At 38.6% G+C, this 16,311-nt stretch overlaps 26 non-coding genes across 26 annotated transcripts; all 26 read right to left on the bottom strand.

Moving 5' to 3' along the window:
• Positions 1 to 112: 112 nt before the first annotated feature.
• Positions 113 to 231, bottom strand: LOC144441657 (5S ribosomal RNA). Its single transcript, XR_013481378.1, has one exon. It is a non-coding gene; the product is annotated as a 5S ribosomal RNA (ribosomal RNA).
• A 514-nt stretch (positions 232 to 745) lies between these two features.
• On the bottom strand, positions 746 to 864 carry LOC144441828 (5S ribosomal RNA). Its single transcript, XR_013481540.1, has one exon. It is a non-coding gene; the product is annotated as a 5S ribosomal RNA (ribosomal RNA).
• A 521-nt stretch (positions 865 to 1,385) lies between these two features.
• LOC144441655 (5S ribosomal RNA) lies at positions 1,386 to 1,504 on the bottom strand. Its single transcript, XR_013481376.1, has one exon. It is a non-coding gene; the product is annotated as a 5S ribosomal RNA (ribosomal RNA).
• Positions 1,505 to 2,019: 515 nt separating this feature from the next.
• Positions 2,020 to 2,138, bottom strand: LOC144441654 (5S ribosomal RNA). Its single transcript, XR_013481375.1, has one exon. It is a non-coding gene; the product is annotated as a 5S ribosomal RNA (ribosomal RNA).
• Positions 2,139 to 2,660: 522 nt separating this feature from the next.
• Positions 2,661 to 2,779, bottom strand: LOC144441653 (5S ribosomal RNA). The gene has a single exon (XR_013481374.1). It is a non-coding gene; the product is annotated as a 5S ribosomal RNA (ribosomal RNA).
• Positions 2,780 to 3,293: 514 nt separating this feature from the next.
• LOC144441652 (5S ribosomal RNA) lies at positions 3,294 to 3,412 on the bottom strand. Its single transcript, XR_013481373.1, has one exon. It is a non-coding gene; the product is annotated as a 5S ribosomal RNA (ribosomal RNA).
• Positions 3,413 to 3,928: 516 nt separating this feature from the next.
• Positions 3,929 to 4,047, bottom strand: LOC144441651 (5S ribosomal RNA). Its single transcript, XR_013481372.1, has one exon. It is a non-coding gene; the product is annotated as a 5S ribosomal RNA (ribosomal RNA).
• A 514-nt stretch (positions 4,048 to 4,561) lies between these two features.
• Positions 4,562 to 4,680, bottom strand: LOC144441650 (5S ribosomal RNA). Its single transcript, XR_013481371.1, has one exon. It is a non-coding gene; the product is annotated as a 5S ribosomal RNA (ribosomal RNA).
• Positions 4,681 to 5,200: 520 nt separating this feature from the next.
• LOC144441649 (5S ribosomal RNA) lies at positions 5,201 to 5,319 on the bottom strand. Its single transcript, XR_013481370.1, has one exon. It is a non-coding gene; the product is annotated as a 5S ribosomal RNA (ribosomal RNA).
• A 522-nt stretch (positions 5,320 to 5,841) lies between these two features.
• Positions 5,842 to 5,960, bottom strand: LOC144441648 (5S ribosomal RNA). Its single transcript, XR_013481369.1, has one exon. It is a non-coding gene; the product is annotated as a 5S ribosomal RNA (ribosomal RNA).
• A 499-nt stretch (positions 5,961 to 6,459) lies between these two features.
• LOC144441647 (5S ribosomal RNA) lies at positions 6,460 to 6,578 on the bottom strand. Its single transcript, XR_013481368.1, has one exon. It is a non-coding gene; the product is annotated as a 5S ribosomal RNA (ribosomal RNA).
• A 517-nt stretch (positions 6,579 to 7,095) lies between these two features.
• Positions 7,096 to 7,214, bottom strand: LOC144441645 (5S ribosomal RNA). Its single transcript, XR_013481367.1, has one exon. It is a non-coding gene; the product is annotated as a 5S ribosomal RNA (ribosomal RNA).
• Positions 7,215 to 7,730: 516 nt separating this feature from the next.
• LOC144441643 (5S ribosomal RNA) lies at positions 7,731 to 7,849 on the bottom strand. Its single transcript, XR_013481365.1, has one exon. It is a non-coding gene; the product is annotated as a 5S ribosomal RNA (ribosomal RNA).
• Positions 7,850 to 8,363: 514 nt separating this feature from the next.
• LOC144441642 (5S ribosomal RNA) lies at positions 8,364 to 8,482 on the bottom strand. Its single transcript, XR_013481364.1, has one exon. It is a non-coding gene; the product is annotated as a 5S ribosomal RNA (ribosomal RNA).
• A 522-nt stretch (positions 8,483 to 9,004) lies between these two features.
• On the bottom strand, positions 9,005 to 9,123 carry LOC144441641 (5S ribosomal RNA). Its single transcript, XR_013481363.1, has one exon. It is a non-coding gene; the product is annotated as a 5S ribosomal RNA (ribosomal RNA).
• Positions 9,124 to 9,638: 515 nt separating this feature from the next.
• LOC144441640 (5S ribosomal RNA) lies at positions 9,639 to 9,757 on the bottom strand. Its single transcript, XR_013481362.1, has one exon. It is a non-coding gene; the product is annotated as a 5S ribosomal RNA (ribosomal RNA).
• Positions 9,758 to 10,278: 521 nt separating this feature from the next.
• On the bottom strand, positions 10,279 to 10,397 carry LOC144441639 (5S ribosomal RNA). Its single transcript, XR_013481361.1, has one exon. It is a non-coding gene; the product is annotated as a 5S ribosomal RNA (ribosomal RNA).
• Positions 10,398 to 10,911: 514 nt separating this feature from the next.
• On the bottom strand, positions 10,912 to 11,030 carry LOC144441637 (5S ribosomal RNA). The gene has a single exon (XR_013481359.1). It is a non-coding gene; the product is annotated as a 5S ribosomal RNA (ribosomal RNA).
• A 534-nt stretch (positions 11,031 to 11,564) lies between these two features.
• Positions 11,565 to 11,683, bottom strand: LOC144441636 (5S ribosomal RNA). The gene has a single exon (XR_013481358.1). It is a non-coding gene; the product is annotated as a 5S ribosomal RNA (ribosomal RNA).
• Positions 11,684 to 12,197: 514 nt separating this feature from the next.
• LOC144441635 (5S ribosomal RNA) lies at positions 12,198 to 12,316 on the bottom strand. Its single transcript, XR_013481357.1, has one exon. It is a non-coding gene; the product is annotated as a 5S ribosomal RNA (ribosomal RNA).
• Positions 12,317 to 12,853: 537 nt separating this feature from the next.
• On the bottom strand, positions 12,854 to 12,972 carry LOC144441634 (5S ribosomal RNA). The gene has a single exon (XR_013481356.1). It is a non-coding gene; the product is annotated as a 5S ribosomal RNA (ribosomal RNA).
• A 514-nt stretch (positions 12,973 to 13,486) lies between these two features.
• On the bottom strand, positions 13,487 to 13,605 carry LOC144441633 (5S ribosomal RNA). The gene has a single exon (XR_013481355.1). It is a non-coding gene; the product is annotated as a 5S ribosomal RNA (ribosomal RNA).
• Positions 13,606 to 14,119: 514 nt separating this feature from the next.
• On the bottom strand, positions 14,120 to 14,238 carry LOC144441631 (5S ribosomal RNA). Its single transcript, XR_013481353.1, has one exon. It is a non-coding gene; the product is annotated as a 5S ribosomal RNA (ribosomal RNA).
• A 534-nt stretch (positions 14,239 to 14,772) lies between these two features.
• On the bottom strand, positions 14,773 to 14,891 carry LOC144441629 (5S ribosomal RNA). The gene has a single exon (XR_013481352.1). It is a non-coding gene; the product is annotated as a 5S ribosomal RNA (ribosomal RNA).
• Positions 14,892 to 15,406: 515 nt separating this feature from the next.
• Positions 15,407 to 15,525, bottom strand: LOC144441839 (5S ribosomal RNA). The gene has a single exon (XR_013481550.1). It is a non-coding gene; the product is annotated as a 5S ribosomal RNA (ribosomal RNA).
• A 537-nt stretch (positions 15,526 to 16,062) lies between these two features.
• Positions 16,063 to 16,181, bottom strand: LOC144441628 (5S ribosomal RNA). Its single transcript, XR_013481351.1, has one exon. It is a non-coding gene; the product is annotated as a 5S ribosomal RNA (ribosomal RNA).
• Positions 16,182 to 16,311: the final 130 nt, after the last annotated feature.

Raw genomic sequence — 16,311 nt, 5'->3', positions numbered from 1 at the left:
AACCCCGAGCAGTTCACGTCATTGTCGTAAGACTCGTAACGATAAAAAAAATAATCATACAAACATATCTCGAGTAAAATGAAAAGAAATGAAAAAAAAAATATAATAGAAACGCCTACGGCACGTGGTATTCCCAGGCGGTCTCCCATCCAAGTACTAACCACGCCCGACGCAGCTTAACTTCGGTGATCGGACGAGAACCGGTGTTTTCTACGTAGTATGGCCGTAGGCAAGTACTTACAGCAAAGTTATAAGGTTATACACTAACGACTCGTTTAATACCAGTTACCAGTAAACAGAAACAATGCGTTTTTTCCGATAACCCGACCAACCCTATTTTTGGGGGCAGTAATTTTTTTTTTAAATGGCGAGAGAAGTTATTCGTACTGACTTAAAACTGTAATCGTAATATGTGAGTGAACACATAGATCGCCGTATCAGATAGATACTGTATTCACGGTATGTCGTATGTTGTTGCTACAGGTGGTTGTTGCTCAGGGTGTTCGTTGCTCTCAGAACAAGTTGAAAAATAATCATACAAACATATCTCGAGTAAAATGAAAAGAAATGAAAAAAAAAATAAAATACCTAATGTTACTTTTTGTCGTAGATGGCGCTCGTCACAAGAGGCGCAACCCCGAGCAGTTCACGACATTGTCGTAAGACTCGTAACGATAAAAAAAATAATCATACAAACATATCTCGAGTAAAATGAAAAGAAATGAAAAAAAAAATATAATAGAAACGCCTACGGCACGTGGTATTCCCAGGCGGTCTCCCATCCAAGTACTAACCACGCCCGACGCAGCTTAACTTCGGTGATCGGACGAGAACCGGTGTTTTCTACGTAGTATGGACGTAGGCATGTACTTACAGCAAAGTTATAAGGTTATATACTAACGACTCGTTTAATACCAGTTACCAGTAAACAGAAACAATGCGTTTTTTCCGATAACCCGACCAACCCTATTTTTGGGGGCAGTAATTTTTTTTTTAAATGGCGAGAGAAGTTATTCGTACTGACTTAAAACTGTAATCGTAATATGTGAGTGAACACATAGATCGCCGTATCAGATAGATACTGTATTCATGGTATGTCGTATGTTGTTGCTACAGGTGGTTGTTGCTCAGGGTGTTCGTTGCTCTCAGAACAAGTTGAAAAATAATCATACAAATATATCTCGAGTAAAATGAAAAGAAATGAAAAATAAAATAAAATACCTAATGTTACTTTTTGTCGTAGATGGCGCTCGTCACAAGATGCGCAACCCCGAGCAGTTCACGTCATTGTCGTAAGACTCGTAACGATAAAAAAAATGATCATACAAACATATCTCGAGTAAAATGAAATTAAAAAAGAAATGAAAAAAAATATATAATAGAAACGCCTACGGCACGTGGTATTCCCAGGCGGTCTCCCATCCAAGTACTAACCACGCCCGACGCAGCTTAACTTCGGTGATCGGACGAGAACCGGTGTTTTCTACGTAGTATGGCCGTAGGCAAGTACTTACAGCAAAGTTATAAGGTTATATACTAACGACTCGATTAATACCAGTTACCAGTAAACAGAAACAATGCGTTTTTTCCGATAACCCGACCAACCCTATTTTTGGGGGCAGTAATTTTTTTTTTAAATGGCGAGAGAAGTTATTCGTACTGACTTAAAACTGTAATCGTAATATGTGAGTGAACACATAGATCGCCGTATCAGATAGATACTGTATTCACGGTATGTCGTATGTTGTTGCTACAGGTGGTTGTTGCTCAGGGTGTTCGTTGCTCTCAGAACAAGTTGAAAAATAATCATACAAACATATCTCGAGTAAAATGAAAAGAAATGAAAAAATAAAATAAAATACCTAATGTTACTTTTTGTCGTAGATGGCGCTCGTCACAAGAGGCGCAACCCCGAGCAGTTCACGTCATTGTCGTAAGACTCGTAACGATAAAAAAAATAATCATACAAACATATCTCGAGTAAAATGAAAAGAAATGAAAAAAAAAATATAATAGAAACGCCTACGGCACGTGGTATTCCCAGGCGGTCTCCCATCCAAGTACTAACCACGCCCGACGCAGCTTAACTTCGGTGATCGGACGAGAACCGGTGTTTTCTACGTAGTATGGCCGTAGGCAAGTACTTACAGCAAAGTTATAAGGTTATATACTAACGACTCGTTTAATACCAGTTACCAGTAAACAGAAACAATGCGTTTTTTCCGATAACCCGACCAACTCTATTTTTGGGGGCAGTAATTTTTTTTTTAAATGGCGAGAGAAGTTATTCGTACTGACTTAAAACTGTAATCGTAATATGTGAGTGAACACATAGATCGCCGTATCAGATAGATACTGTATTCATGGTATGTCGTATGTTGTTGCTACAGGTGGTTGTTGCTCAGGGTGTTCGTTGCTCTCAGAACAAGTTGAAAAATAATCATACAAATATATCTCGAGTAAAATGAAAAGAAATGAAAAAAAAAATAAAATACCTAATGTTACTTTTTGTCGTAGATGGCGCTCGTCACAAGATGCGCAACCCCGAGCAGTTCACGTCATTGTCGTAAGACTCGTAACGATAAAAAAAATGATCATACAAACATATCTCGAGTAAAATGAAATTAAAAAAGAAATGAAAAAAAAATATATAATAGAAACGCCTACGGCACGTGGTATTCCCAGGCGGTCTCCCATCCAAGTACTAACCACGCCCGACGCAGCTTAACTTCGGTGATCGGACGAGAACCGGTGTTTTCTACGTAGTATGGCCGTAGGCAAGTACTTACAGCAAAGTTATAAGGTTATATACTAACGACTCGATTAATACCAGTTACCAGTAAACAGAAACAATGCGTTTTTTCCGATAACCCGACCAACCCTATTTTTGGGGGCAGTAATTTTTTTTTAAATGGCGAGAGAAGTTATTCGTACTGACTTAAAACTGTAATCGTAATATGTGAGTGAACACATAGATCGCCGTATCAGATAGATACTGTATTCACGGTATGTCGTATGTTGTTGCTACAGGTGGTTGTTGCTCAGGGTGTTCGTTGCTCTCAGAACAAGTTGAAAAATAATCATACAAACATATCTCGAGTAAAATGAAAAGAAATGAAAAAATAAAATAAAATACCTAATGTTACTTTTTGTCGTAGATGGCGCTCGTCACAAGAGGCGCAACCCCGAGCAGTTCACGTCATTGTCGTAAGACTCGTAACGATAAAAAAAATGATCATACAAACATATCTCGAGTAAAATGAAAAGAAATGAAAAAAAAAATATAATAGAAACGCCTACGGCACGTGGTATTCCCAGGCGGTCTCCCATCCAAGTACTAACCACGCCCGACGCAGCTTAACTTCGGTGATCGGACGAGAACCGGTGTTTTCTACGTAGTATGGCCGTAGGCAAGTACTTACAGCAAAGTTATAAGGTTATATACACTAACGACTCGTTTAATACCAGTTACCAGTAAACAGAAACAATGCGTTTTTTCCGATAACCCGACCAACCCTATTTTTGGGGGCAGTAATTTTTTTTTTAAATGGCGAGAGAAGTTATTCGTACTGACTTAAAACTGTAATCGTAATATGTGAGTGAACACATAGATCGCCGTATCAGATAGATACTGTATTCACGGTATGTCGTATGTTGTTGCTACAGGTGGTTGTTGCTCAGGGTGTTCGTTGCTCTCAGAACAAGTTGAAAAATAATCATACAAACATATCTCGAGTAAAATGAAAAGAAATGAAAAAAAAAAAAAAATAACTAATGTTACTTTTTGTCGTAGATGGCGCTCGTCACAAGAGGCGCAACCCCGAGCAGTTCACGTCATTGTCGTAAGACTCGTAACGATAAAAAAAATAATCATACAAACATATCTCGAGTAAAATGAAAAGAAATGAAAAAAAAAATATAATAGAAACGCCTACGGCACGTGGTATTCCCAGGCGGTCTCCCATCCAAGTACTAACCACGCCCGACGCAGCTTAACTTCGGTGATCGGACGAGAACCGGTGTTTTCTACGTAGTATGGCCGTAGGCAAGTACTTACAGCAAAGTTATAAGGTTATACACTAACGACTCGTTTAATACCAGTTACCAGTAAACAGAAACAATGCGTTTTTTCCGATAACCCGACCAACCCTATTTTTGGGGGCAGTAATTTTTTTTTTAAATGGCGAGAGAAGTTATTCGTACTGACTTAAAACTGTAATCGTAATATGTGAGTGAACACATAGATCGCCGTATCAGATAGATACTGTATTCACGGTATGTCGTATGTTGTTGCTACAGGTGGTTGTTGCTCAGGGTGTTCGTTGCTCTCAGAACAAGTTGAAAAATAATCATACAAACATATCTCGAGTAAAATGAAAAGAAATGAAAAAAAAAAAAAAATACCTAATGTTACTTTTTGTCGTAGATGGCGCTCGTCACAAGAGGCGCAACCCCGAGCAGTTCACGTCATTGTCGTAAGACTCGTAACGATAAAAAAAATAATCATACAAACATATCTCGAGTAAAATGAAAAGAAATGAAAAAAAAAATATAATAGAAACGCCTACGGCACGTGGTATTCCCAGGCGGTCTCCCATCCAAGTACTAACCACGCCCGACGCAGCTTAACTTCGGTGATCGGACGAGAACCGGTGTTTTCTACGTAGTATGGCCGTAGGCAAGTACTTACAGCAAAGTTATAAGGTTATATACTAACGACTCGTTTAATACCAGTTACCAGTAAACAGAAACAATGCGTTTTTTCCGATAACCCGACCAACCCTATTTTTGGGGGCAGTAATTTTTTTTTAAATGGCGAGAGAAGTTATTCGTACTGACTTAAAACTGTAATCGTAATATGTGAGTGAACACATAGATCGCCGTATCAGATAGATACTGTATTCATGGTATGTCGTATGTTGTTGCTACAGGTGGTTGTTGCTCAGGGTGTTCGTTGCTCTCAGAACAAGTTGAAAAATAATCATACAAATATATCTCGAGTAAAATGAAAAGAAATGAAAAAAAAAATAAAATACCTAATGTTACTTTTTGTCGTAGATGGCGCTCGTCACAAGATGCGCAACCCCGAGCAGTTCACGTCATTGTCGTAAGACTCGTAACGATAAAAAAAATGATCATACAAACATATCTCGAGTAAAATGAAATTAAAAAAGAAATGAAAAAAAATATATAATAGAAACGCCTACGGCACGTGGTATTCCCAGGCGGTCTCCCATCCAAGTACTAACCACGCCCGACGCAGCTTAACTTCGGTGATCGGACGAGAACCGGTGTTTTCTACGTAGTATGGCCGTAGGCAAGTACTTACAGCAAAGTTATAAGGTTATATACTAACGACTCGTTTAATACCAGTTACCAGTAAACAGAAACAATGCGTTTTTTCCGATAACCCGACCAACTCTATTTTTGGGGGCAGTAATTTTTTTTTTAAATGGCGAGAGAAGTTATTCGTACTGACTTAAAACTGTAATCGTAATATGTGAGTGAACACATAGATCGCCGTATCAGATAGATACTGTATTCATGGTATGTCGTATGTTGTTGCTACAGGTGGTTGTTGCTCAGGGTGTTCGTTGCTCTCAGAACAAGTTGAAAAATAATCATACAAATATATCTCGAGTAAAATGAAAAGAAATGAAAAAAAAAATAAAATACCTAATGTTACTTTTTGTCGTAGATGGCGCTCGTCACAAGATGCGCAACCCCGAGCAGTTCACGTCATTGTCGTAAGACTCGTAACGATAAAAAAAATGATCATACAAACATATCTCGAGTAAAATGAAATTAAAAAAGAAATGAAAAAAAAATATATAATAGAAACGCCTACGGCACGTGGTATTCCCAGGCGGTCTCCCATCCAAGTACTAACCACGCCCGACGCAGCTTAACTTCGGTGATCGGACGAGAACCGGTGTTTTCTACGTAGTATGGCCGTAGGCAAGTACTTACAGCAAAGTTATAAGGTTATATACTAACGACTCGATTAATACCAGTTACCAGTAAACAGAAACAATGCGTTTTTTCCGATAACCCGACCAACCCCATTTTTGGGGGCAGTAATTTTTTTTTAAATGGCGAGAGAAGTTATTCGTACTGACTTAAAACTGTAATCGTAATATGTGAGTGAACACATAGATCGCCGTATCAGATAGATACTGTTTTCATGGTATGTCGTATGTTGTTGCTACAGGTGGTTGTTGCTCAGGGTGTTCGTTGCTCTCAGAACAAGTTGAAAAATAATCATACAAATATATCTCGAGTAAAATGAAAAGAAATGAAAAAAAATATAAAATACCTAATGTTACTTTTTGTCGTCACAAGAGGCGCAACCCCGAGCAGTTCACGTCATTGTCGTAAGACTCGTAACGATAAAAAAAATGATCATACAAACATATCTCGAGTAAAATGAAAAGAAATGAAAAAAAAATATAATAGAAACGCCTACGGCACGTGGTATTCCCAGGCGGTCTCCCATCCAAGTACTAACCACGCCCGACGCAGCTTAACTTCGGTGATCGGACGAGAACCGGTGTTTTCTACGTAGTATGGCCGTAGGCAAGTACTTACAGCAAAGTTATAAGGTTATATACACTAACGACTCGTTTAATACCAGTTACCAGTAAACAGAAACAATGCGTTTTTTCCGATAACCCGACCAACCCTATTTTTGGGGGCAGTAATTTTTTTTTTAAATGGCGAGAGAAGTTATTCGTACTGACTTAAAACTGTAATCGTAATATGTGAGTGAACACATAGATCGCCGTATCAGATAGATACTGTATTCACGGTATGTCGTATGTTGTTGCTACAGGTGGTTGTTGCTCAGGGTGTTCGTTGCTCTCAGAACAAGTTGAAAAATAATCATACAAACATATCTCGAGTAAAATGAAAAGAAATGAAAAAATAAAATAAAATACCTAATGTTACTTTTTGTCGTAGATGGCGCTCGTCACAAGAGGCGCAACCCCGAGCAGTTCACGTCATTGTCGTAAGACTCGTAACGATAAAAAAAATGATCATACAAACATATCTCGAGTAAAATGAAAAGAAATGAAAAAAAAAATATAATAGAAACGCCTACGGCACGTGGTATTCCCAGGCGGTCTCCCATCCAAGTACTAACCACGCCCGACGCAGCTTAACTTCGGTGATCGGACGAGAACCGGTGTTTTCTACGTAGTATGGCCGTAGGCAAGTACTTACAGCAAAGTTATAAGGTTATATACACTAACGACTCGTTTAATACCAGTTACCAGTAAACAGAAACAATGCGTTTTTTCCGATAACCCGACCAACCCTATTTTTGGGGGCAGTAATTTTTTTTTTAAATGGCGAGAGAAGTTATTCGTACTGACTTAAAACTGTAATCGTAATATGTGAGTGAACACATAGATCGCCGTATCAGATAGATACTGTATTCACGGTATGTCGTATGTTGTTGCTACAGGTGGTTGTTGCTCAGGGTGTTCGTTGCTCTCAGAACAAGTTGAAAAATAATCATACAAACATATCTCGAGTAAAATGAAAAGAAATGAAAAAAAAAAAAAAATAACTAATGTTACTTTTTGTCGTAGATGGCGCTCGTCACAAGAGGCGCAACCCCGAGCAGTTCACGTCATTGTCGTAAGACTCGTAACGATAAAAAAAATAATCATACAAACATATCTCGAGTAAAATGAAAAGAAATGAAAAAAAAAATATAATAGAAACGCCTACGGCACGTGGTATTCCCAGGCGGTCTCCCATCCAAGTACTAACCACGCCCGACGCAGCTTAACTTCGGTGATCGGACGAGAACCGGTGTTTTCTACGTAGTATGGCCGTAGGCAAGTACTTACAGCAAAGTTATAAGGTTATACACTAACGACTCGTTTAATACCAGTTACCAGTAAACAGAAACAATGCGTTTTTTCCGATAACCCGACCAACCCTATTTTTGGGGGCAGTAATTTTTTTTTTAAATGGCGAGAGAAGTTATTCGTACTGACTTAAAACTGTAATCGTAATATGTGAGTGAACACATAGATCGCCGTATCAGATAGATACTGTATTCACGGTATGTCGTATGTTGTTGCTACAGGTGGTTGTTGCTCAGGGTGTTCGTTGCTCTCAGAACAAGTTGAAAAATAATCATACAAACATATCTCGAGTAAAATGAAAAGAAATGAAAAAAAAAATAAAATACCTAATGTTACTTTTTGTCGTAGATGGCGCTCGTCACAAGAGGCGCAACCCCGAGCAGTTCACGTCATTGTCGTAAGACTCGTAATGATAAAAAAAATAATCATACAAACATATCTCGAGTAAAATGAAAAGAAATGAAAAAAAAAATATAATAGAAACGCCTACGGCACGTGGTATTCCCAGGCGGTCTCCCATCCAAGTACTAACCACGCCCGACGCAGCTTAACTTCGGTGATCGGACGAGAACCGGTGTTTTCTACGTAGTATGGCCGTAGGCAAGTACTTACAGCAAAGTTATAAGGTTATATACTAACGACTCGTTTAATACCAGTTACCAGTAAACAGAAACAATGCGTTTTTTCCGATAACCCGACCAACCCTATTTTTGGGGGCAGTAATTTTTTTTTTAAATGGCGAGAGAAGTTATTCGTACTGACTTAAAACTGTAATCGTAATATGTGAGTGAACACATAGATCGCCGTATCAGATAGATACTGTATTCATGGTATGTCGTATGTTGTTGCTACAGGTGGTTGTTGCTCAGGGTGTTCGTTGCTCTCAGAACAAGTTGAAAAATAATCATACAAATATATCTCGAGTAAAATGAAAAGAAATGAAAAAAAAAATAAAATACCTAATGTTACTTTTTGTCGTAGATGGCGCTCGTCACAAGATGCGCAACCCCGAGCAGTTCACGTCATTGTCGTAAGACTCGTAACGATAAAAAAAATGATCATACAAACATATCTCGAGTAAAATGAAATTAAAAAAGAAATGAAAAAAAAATATATAATAGAAACGCCTACGGCACGTGGTATTCCCAGGCGGTCTCCCATCCAAGTACTAACCACGCCCGACGCAGCTTAACTTCGGTGATCGGACGAGAACCGGTGTTTTCTACGTAGTATGGCCGTAGGCAAGTACTTACAGCAAAGTTATAAGGTTATATACTAACGACTCGATTAATACCAGTTACCAGTAAACAGAAACAATGCGTTTTTTCCGATAACCCGACCAACCCTATTTTTGGGGGCAGTAATTTTTTTTTTAAATGGCGAGAGAAGTTATTCGTACTGACTTAAAACTGTAATCGTAATATGTGAGTGAACACATAGATCGCCGTATCAGATAGATACTGTATTCACGGTATGTCGTATGTTGTTGCTACAGGTGGTTGTTGCTCAGGGTGTTCGTTGCTCTCAGAACAAGTTGAAAAATAATCATACAAACATATCTCGAGTAAAATGAAAAGAAATGAAAAAATAAAATAAAATACCTAATGTTACTTTTTGTCGTAGATGGCGCTCGTCACAAGAGGCGCAACCCCGAGCAGTTCACGTCATTGTCGTAAGACTCGTAACGATAAAAAAAATAATCATACAAACATATCTCGAGTAAAATGAAAAGAAATGAAAAAAAAAATATAATAGAAACGCCTACGGCACGTGGTATTCCCAGGCGGTCTCCCATCCAAGTACTAACCACGCCCGACGCAGCTTAACTTCGGTGATCGGACGAGAACCGGTGTTTTCTACGTAGTATGGCCGTAGGCAAGTACTTACAGCAAAGTTATAAGGTTATATACTAACGACTCGTTTAATACCAGTTACCAGTAAACAGAAACAATGCGTTTTTTCCGATAACCCGACCAACTCTATTTTTGGGGGCAGTAATTTTTTTTTTAAATGGCGAGAGAAGTTATTCGTACTGACTTAAAACTGTAATCGTAATATGTGAGTGAACACATAGATCGCCGTATCAGATAGATACTGTATTCATGGTATGTCGTATGTTGTTGCTACAGGTGGTTGTTGCTCAGGGTGTTCGTTGCTCTCAGAACAAGTTGAAAAATAATCATACAAATATATCTCGAGTAAAATGAAAAGAAATGAAAAAAAAAATAAAATACCTAATGTTACTTTTTGTCGTAGATGGCGCTCGTCACAAGATGCGCAACCCCGAGCAGTTCACGTCATTGTCGTAAGACTCGTAACGATAAAAAAAATGATCATACAAACATATCTCGAGTAAAATGAAATTAAAAAAGAAATGAAAAAAAATATATAATAGAAACGCCTACGGCACGTGGTATTCCCAGGCGGTCTCCCATCCAAGTACTAACCACGCCCGACGCAGCTTAACTTCGGTGATCGGACGAGAACCGGTGTTTTCTACGTAGTATGGCCGTAGGCAAGTACTTACAGCAAAGTTATAAGGTTATATACTAACGACTCGATTAATACCAGTTACCAGTAAACAGAAACAATGCGTTTTTTCCGATAACCCGACCAACCCTATTTTTGGGGGCAGTAATTTTTTTTTTAAATGGCGAGAGAAGTTATTCGTACTGACTTAAAACTGTAATCGTAATATGTGAGTGAACACATAGATCGCCGTATCAGATAGATACTGTTTTCATGGTATGTCGTATGTTGTTGCTACAGGTGGTTGTTGCTCAGGGTGTTCGTTGCTCTCAGAACAAGTTGAAAAATAATCATACAAACATATCTCGAGTAAAATGAAAAGAAATGAAAAAATAAAATAAAATACCTAATGTTACTTTTTGTCGTAGATGGCGTTCGTCACAAGAGGCGCAACCCCGAGCAGTTCACGTCATTGTCGTAAGACTCGTAACGATAAAAAAAATAATCATACAAACATATCTCGAGTAAAATGAAAAGAAATGAAAAAAAAATATAATAGAAACGCCTACGGCACGTGGTATTCCCAGGCGGTCTCCCATCCAAGTACTAACCACGCCCGACGCAGCTTAACTTCGGTGATCGGACGAGAACCGGTGTTTTCTACGTAGTATGGCCGTAGGCAAGTACTTACAGCAAAGTTATAAGGTTATATACTAACGACTCGTTTAATACCCACTAGAAAATACTGAAAGACAGTTACCAGTAAACAGAAACAATGTGTTTTTTCCGATAACCCGACCAACCCTATTTTTGGGGGCAGTAATTTTTTTTTTAAATGGCGAGAGAAGTTATTCGTACTGACTTAAAACTGTAATCGTAATATGTGAGTGAACACATAGATCGCCGTATCAGATAGATACTGTATTCATGGTATGTCGTATGTTGTTGCTACAGGTTTGTTGCTCAGGGTGTTCGTTGCTCTCAGAACAAGTTGAAAAATAATCATACAAACATATCTCGAGTAAAATGAAAAGAAAAGAAAAAATAAAATAAAATACCTAATGTTACTTTTTGTCGTAGATGGCGCTCGTCACAAGAGGCGCAACCCCGAGCAGTTCACGTCATTGTCGTAAGACTCGTAACGATAAAAAAAATAATCATACAAACATATCTCGAGTAAAATGAAAAGAAATGAAAAAAAAAATATAATAGAAACGCCTACGGCACGTGGTATTCCCAGGCGGTCTCCCATCCAAGTACTAACCACGCCCGACGCAGCTTAACTTCGGTGATCGGACGAGAACCGGTGTTTTCTACGTAGTATGGCCGTAGGCAAGTACTTACAGCAAAGTTATAAGGTTATACACTAACGACTCGTTTAATACCAGTTACCAGTAAACAGAAACAATGCGTTTTTTCCGATAACCCGACCAACCCTATTTTTGGGGGCAGTAATTTTTTTTTTAAATGGCGAGAGAAGTTATTCGTACTGACTTAAAACTGTAATCGTAATATGTGAGTGAACACATAGATCGCCGTATCAGATAGATACTGTATTCACGGTATGTCGTATGTTGTTGCTACAGGTGGTTGTTGCTCAGGGTGTTCGTTGCTCTCAGAACAAGTTGAAAAATAATCATACAAACATATCTCGAGTAAAATGAAAAGAAATGAAAAAATAAAATAAAATACCTAATGTTACTTTTTGTCGTAGATGGCGTTCGTCACAAGAGGCGCAACCCCGAGCAGTTCACGTCATTGTCGTAAGACTCGTAACGATAAAAAAAATAATCATACAAACATATCTCGAGTAAAATGAAAAGAAATGAAAAAAAAATATAATAGAAACGCCTACGGCACGTGGTATTCCCAGGCGGTCTCCCATCCAAGTACTAACCACGCCCGACGCAGCTTAACTTCGGTGATCGGACGAGAACCGGTGTTTTCTACGTAGTATGGCCGTAGGCAAGTACTTACAGCAAAGTTATAAGGTTATATACTAACGACTCGTTTAATACCCACTAGAAAATACTGAAAGACAGTTACCAGTAAACAGAAACAATGTGTTTTTTCCGATAACCCGACCAACCCTATTTTTGGGGGCAGTAATTTTTTTTTTAAATGGCGAGAGAAGTTATTCGTACTGACTTAAAACTGTAATCGTAATATGTGAGTGAATTACACATAGATCGCCGTATCAGATAGATACTGTATTCATGGTATGTCGTATGTTGTTGCTACAGGTTTGTTGCTCAGGGTGTTCGTTGCTCTCAGAACAAGTTGAAAAATAATCATACAAACATATCTCGAGTAAAATGAAAAGAAAAGAAAAAATAAAATAAAATACCTAATGTTACTTTTTGTCGTAGATGGCGCTCGTCACAAGAGGCGCAACCCCGAGCAGTTCACGTCATTGTCGTAAGACTCGTAACGATAAAAAAAATAATCATACAAACATATCTCGAGTAAAATGAAAAGAAATGAAAAAAAAAATATAATAGAAACGCCTACGGCACGTGGTATTCCCAGGCGGTCTCCCATCCAAGTACTAACCACGCCCGACGCAGCTTAACTTCGGTGATCGGACGAGAACCGGTGTTTTCTACGTAGTATGGCCGTAGGCAAGTACTTACAGCAAAGTTATAAGGTTATACACTAACGACTCGTTTAATACCAGTTACCAGTAAACAGAAACAATGCGTTTTTTCCGATAACCCGACCAACCCTATTTTTGGGGGCAGTAATTTTTTTTTTAAATGGCGAGAGAAGTTATTCGTACTGACTTAAAACTGTAATCGTAATATGTGAGTGAACACATAGATCGCCGTATCAGATAGATACTGTATTCACGGTATGTCGTATGTTGTTGCTACAGGTGGTTGTTGCTCAGGGTGTTCGTTGCGCTCAGAACAAGTTGAAAAATAATCATACAAACATATCTCGAGTAAAATGAAAAGAAATGAAAAAATAAAATAAAATACCTAATGTTACTTTTTGTCGTAGATGGCGTTCGTCACAAGAGGCGCAACCCCGAGCAGTTCACGTCATTGTCGTAAGACTCGTAACGATAAAAAAAAAATCATACAAACATATCTCGAGTAAAATGAAAAGAAATGAAAAAAAAAATATAATAGAAACGCCTACGGCACGTGGTATTCCCAGGCGGTCTCCCATCCAAGTACTAACCACGCCCGACGCAGCTTAACTTCGGTGATCGGACGAGAACCGGTGTTTTCTACGTAGTATGGCCGTAGGCAAGTACTTACAGCAAAGTTATAAGGTTATACACTAACGACTCGTTTAATACCAGTTACCAGTAAACAGAAACAATGCGTTTTTTCCGATAACCCGACCAACCCTATTTTTGGGGGCAGTAATTTTTTTTTTAAATGGCGAGAGAAGTTATTCGTACTGACTTAAAACTGTAATCGTAATATGTGAGTGAACACATAGATCGCCGTATCAGATAGATACTGTATTCACGGTATGTCGTATGTTGTTGCTACAGGTGGTTGTTGCTCAGGGTGTTCGTTGCTCTCAGAACAAGTTGAAAAATAATCATACAAACATATCTCGAGTAAAATGAAAAGAAATGAAAAAATAAAATAAAATACCTAATGTTACTTTTTGTCGTAGATGGCGTTCGTCACAAGAGGCGCAACCCCGAGCAGTTCACGTCATTGTCGTAAGACTCGTAACGATAAAAAAAATAATCATACAAACATATCTCGAGTAAAATGAAAAGAAATGAAAAAAAAATATAATAGAAACGCCTACGGCACGTGGTATTCCCAGGCGGTCTCCCATCCAAGTACTAACCACGCCCGACGCAGCTTAACTTCGGTGATCGGACGAGAACCGGTGTTTTCTACGTAGTATGGCCGTAGGCAAGTACTTACAGCAAAGTTATAAGGTTATATACTAACGACTCGTTTAATACCCACTAGAAAATACTGAAAGACAGTTACCAGTAAACAGAAACAATGTGTTTTTTCCGATAACCCGACCAACCCTATTTTTGGGGGCAGTAATTTTTTTTTTAAATGGCGAGAGAAGTTATTCGTACTGACTTAAAACTGTAATCGTAATATGTGAGTGAACACATAGATCGCCGTATCAGATAGATACTGTATTCATGGTATGTCGTATGTTGTTGCTACAGGTTTGTTGCTCAGGGTGTTCGTTGCTCTCAGAACAAGTTGAAAAATAATCATACAAACATATCTCGAGTAAAATGAAAAGAAAAGAAAAAATAAAATAAAATACCTAATGTTACTTTTTGTCGTAGATGGCGCTCGTCACAAGAGGCGCAACCCCGAGCAGTTCACGTCATTGTCGTAAGACTCGTAACGATAAAAAAAATAATCATACAAACATATCTCGAGTAAAATGAAAAGAAATGAAAAAAAAAATATAATAGAAACGCCTACGGCACGTGGTATTCCCAGGCGGTCTCCCATCCAAGTACTAACCACGCCCGACGCAGCTTAACTTCGGTGATCGGACGAGAACCGGTGTTTTCTACGTAGTATGGCCGTAGGCAAGTACTTACAGCAAAGTTATAAGGTTATACACTAACGACTCGTTTAATACCAGTTACCAGTAAACAGAAACAATGCGTTTTTTCCGATAACCCGACCAACCCTATTTTTGGGGGCAGTAATTTTTTTTTTAAATGGCGAGAGAAGTTATTCGTACTGACTTAAAACTGTAATCGTAATATGTGAGTGAACACATAGATCGCCGTATCAGATAGATACTGTATTCACGGTATGTCGTATGTTGTTGCTACAGGTGGTTGTTGCTCAGGGTGTTCGTTGCGCTCAGAACAAGTTGAAAAATAATCATACAAACATATCTCGAGTAAAATGAAAAGAAATGAAAAAATAAAATAAAATACCTAATGTTACTTTTTGTCGTAGATGGCGTTCGTCACAAGAGGCGCAACCCCGAGCAGTTCACGTCATTGTCGTAAGACTCGTAACGATAAAAAAAATAATCATACAAACATATCTCGAGTAAAATGAAAAGAAATGAAAAAAAAAATATAATAGAAACGCCTACGGCACGTGGTATTCCCAGGCGGTCTCCCATCCAAGTACTAACCACGCCCGACGCAGCTTAACTTCGCTGATCGGACGAGAACCGGTGTTTTCTACGTAGTATGGCCGTAGGCAAGTACTTACAGCAAAGTTATAAGGTTATATACTAACGACTCGTTTAATACCCACTAGAAAATACTGAAAGACAGTTACCAGTAAACAGAAACAATGTGTTTTTTCCGATAACCCGACCAACCCTATTTTTGGGGGCAGTAATTTTTTTTTTAAATGGCGAGAGAAGTTATTCGTACTGACTTAAAACTGTAATCGTAATATGTGAGTGAATTACACATAGATCGCCGTATCAGATAGATACTGTATTCATGGTATGTCGTATGTTGTTGCTACAGGTTTGTTGCTCAGGGTGTTCGTTGCTCTCAGAACAAGTTGAAAAATAATCATACAAACATATCTCGAGTAAAATGAAAAGAAATGAAAAAATAAAATAAAATACCTAATGTTACTTTTTGTCGTAGCTGGCGCTCGTCACAAGAGGCGCAACCCCGAGCAGTTCACGTCATTGTCGTAAGACTCGTAACGATAAAAAAAATAATCATACAAACATATCTCGAGTACAATGAAAAGAAATGAAAAAAAAAATATAATAGAAACGCCTACGGCACGTGGTATTCCCAGGCGGTCTCCCATCCAAGTACTAACCACGCCCGACGCAGCTTAACTTCGGTGATCGGACGAGAACCGGTGTTTTCTACGTAGTATGGCCGTAGGCAAGTACTTACAGCAAAGTTATAAGGTTATATACTAACGACTCGTTTAATACCAGTTACCAGTAAACAGAAACAATGCGTTTTTTCCGATAACCCGACCAACCCTATTTTTGGGGGCAGTAATTTTTTTTT

The sequence above is a fragment of the Glandiceps talaboti genome, chromosome 10 (assembly GCF_964340395.1).
Source record: "Glandiceps talaboti chromosome 10, keGlaTala1.1, whole genome shotgun sequence".
In the NCBI taxonomy this organism is placed as follows: Eukaryota; Metazoa; Hemichordata; class Enteropneusta; family Spengelidae; genus Glandiceps; species Glandiceps talaboti.
This window is presented reverse-complemented; position numbering and strand designations above follow the sequence as displayed.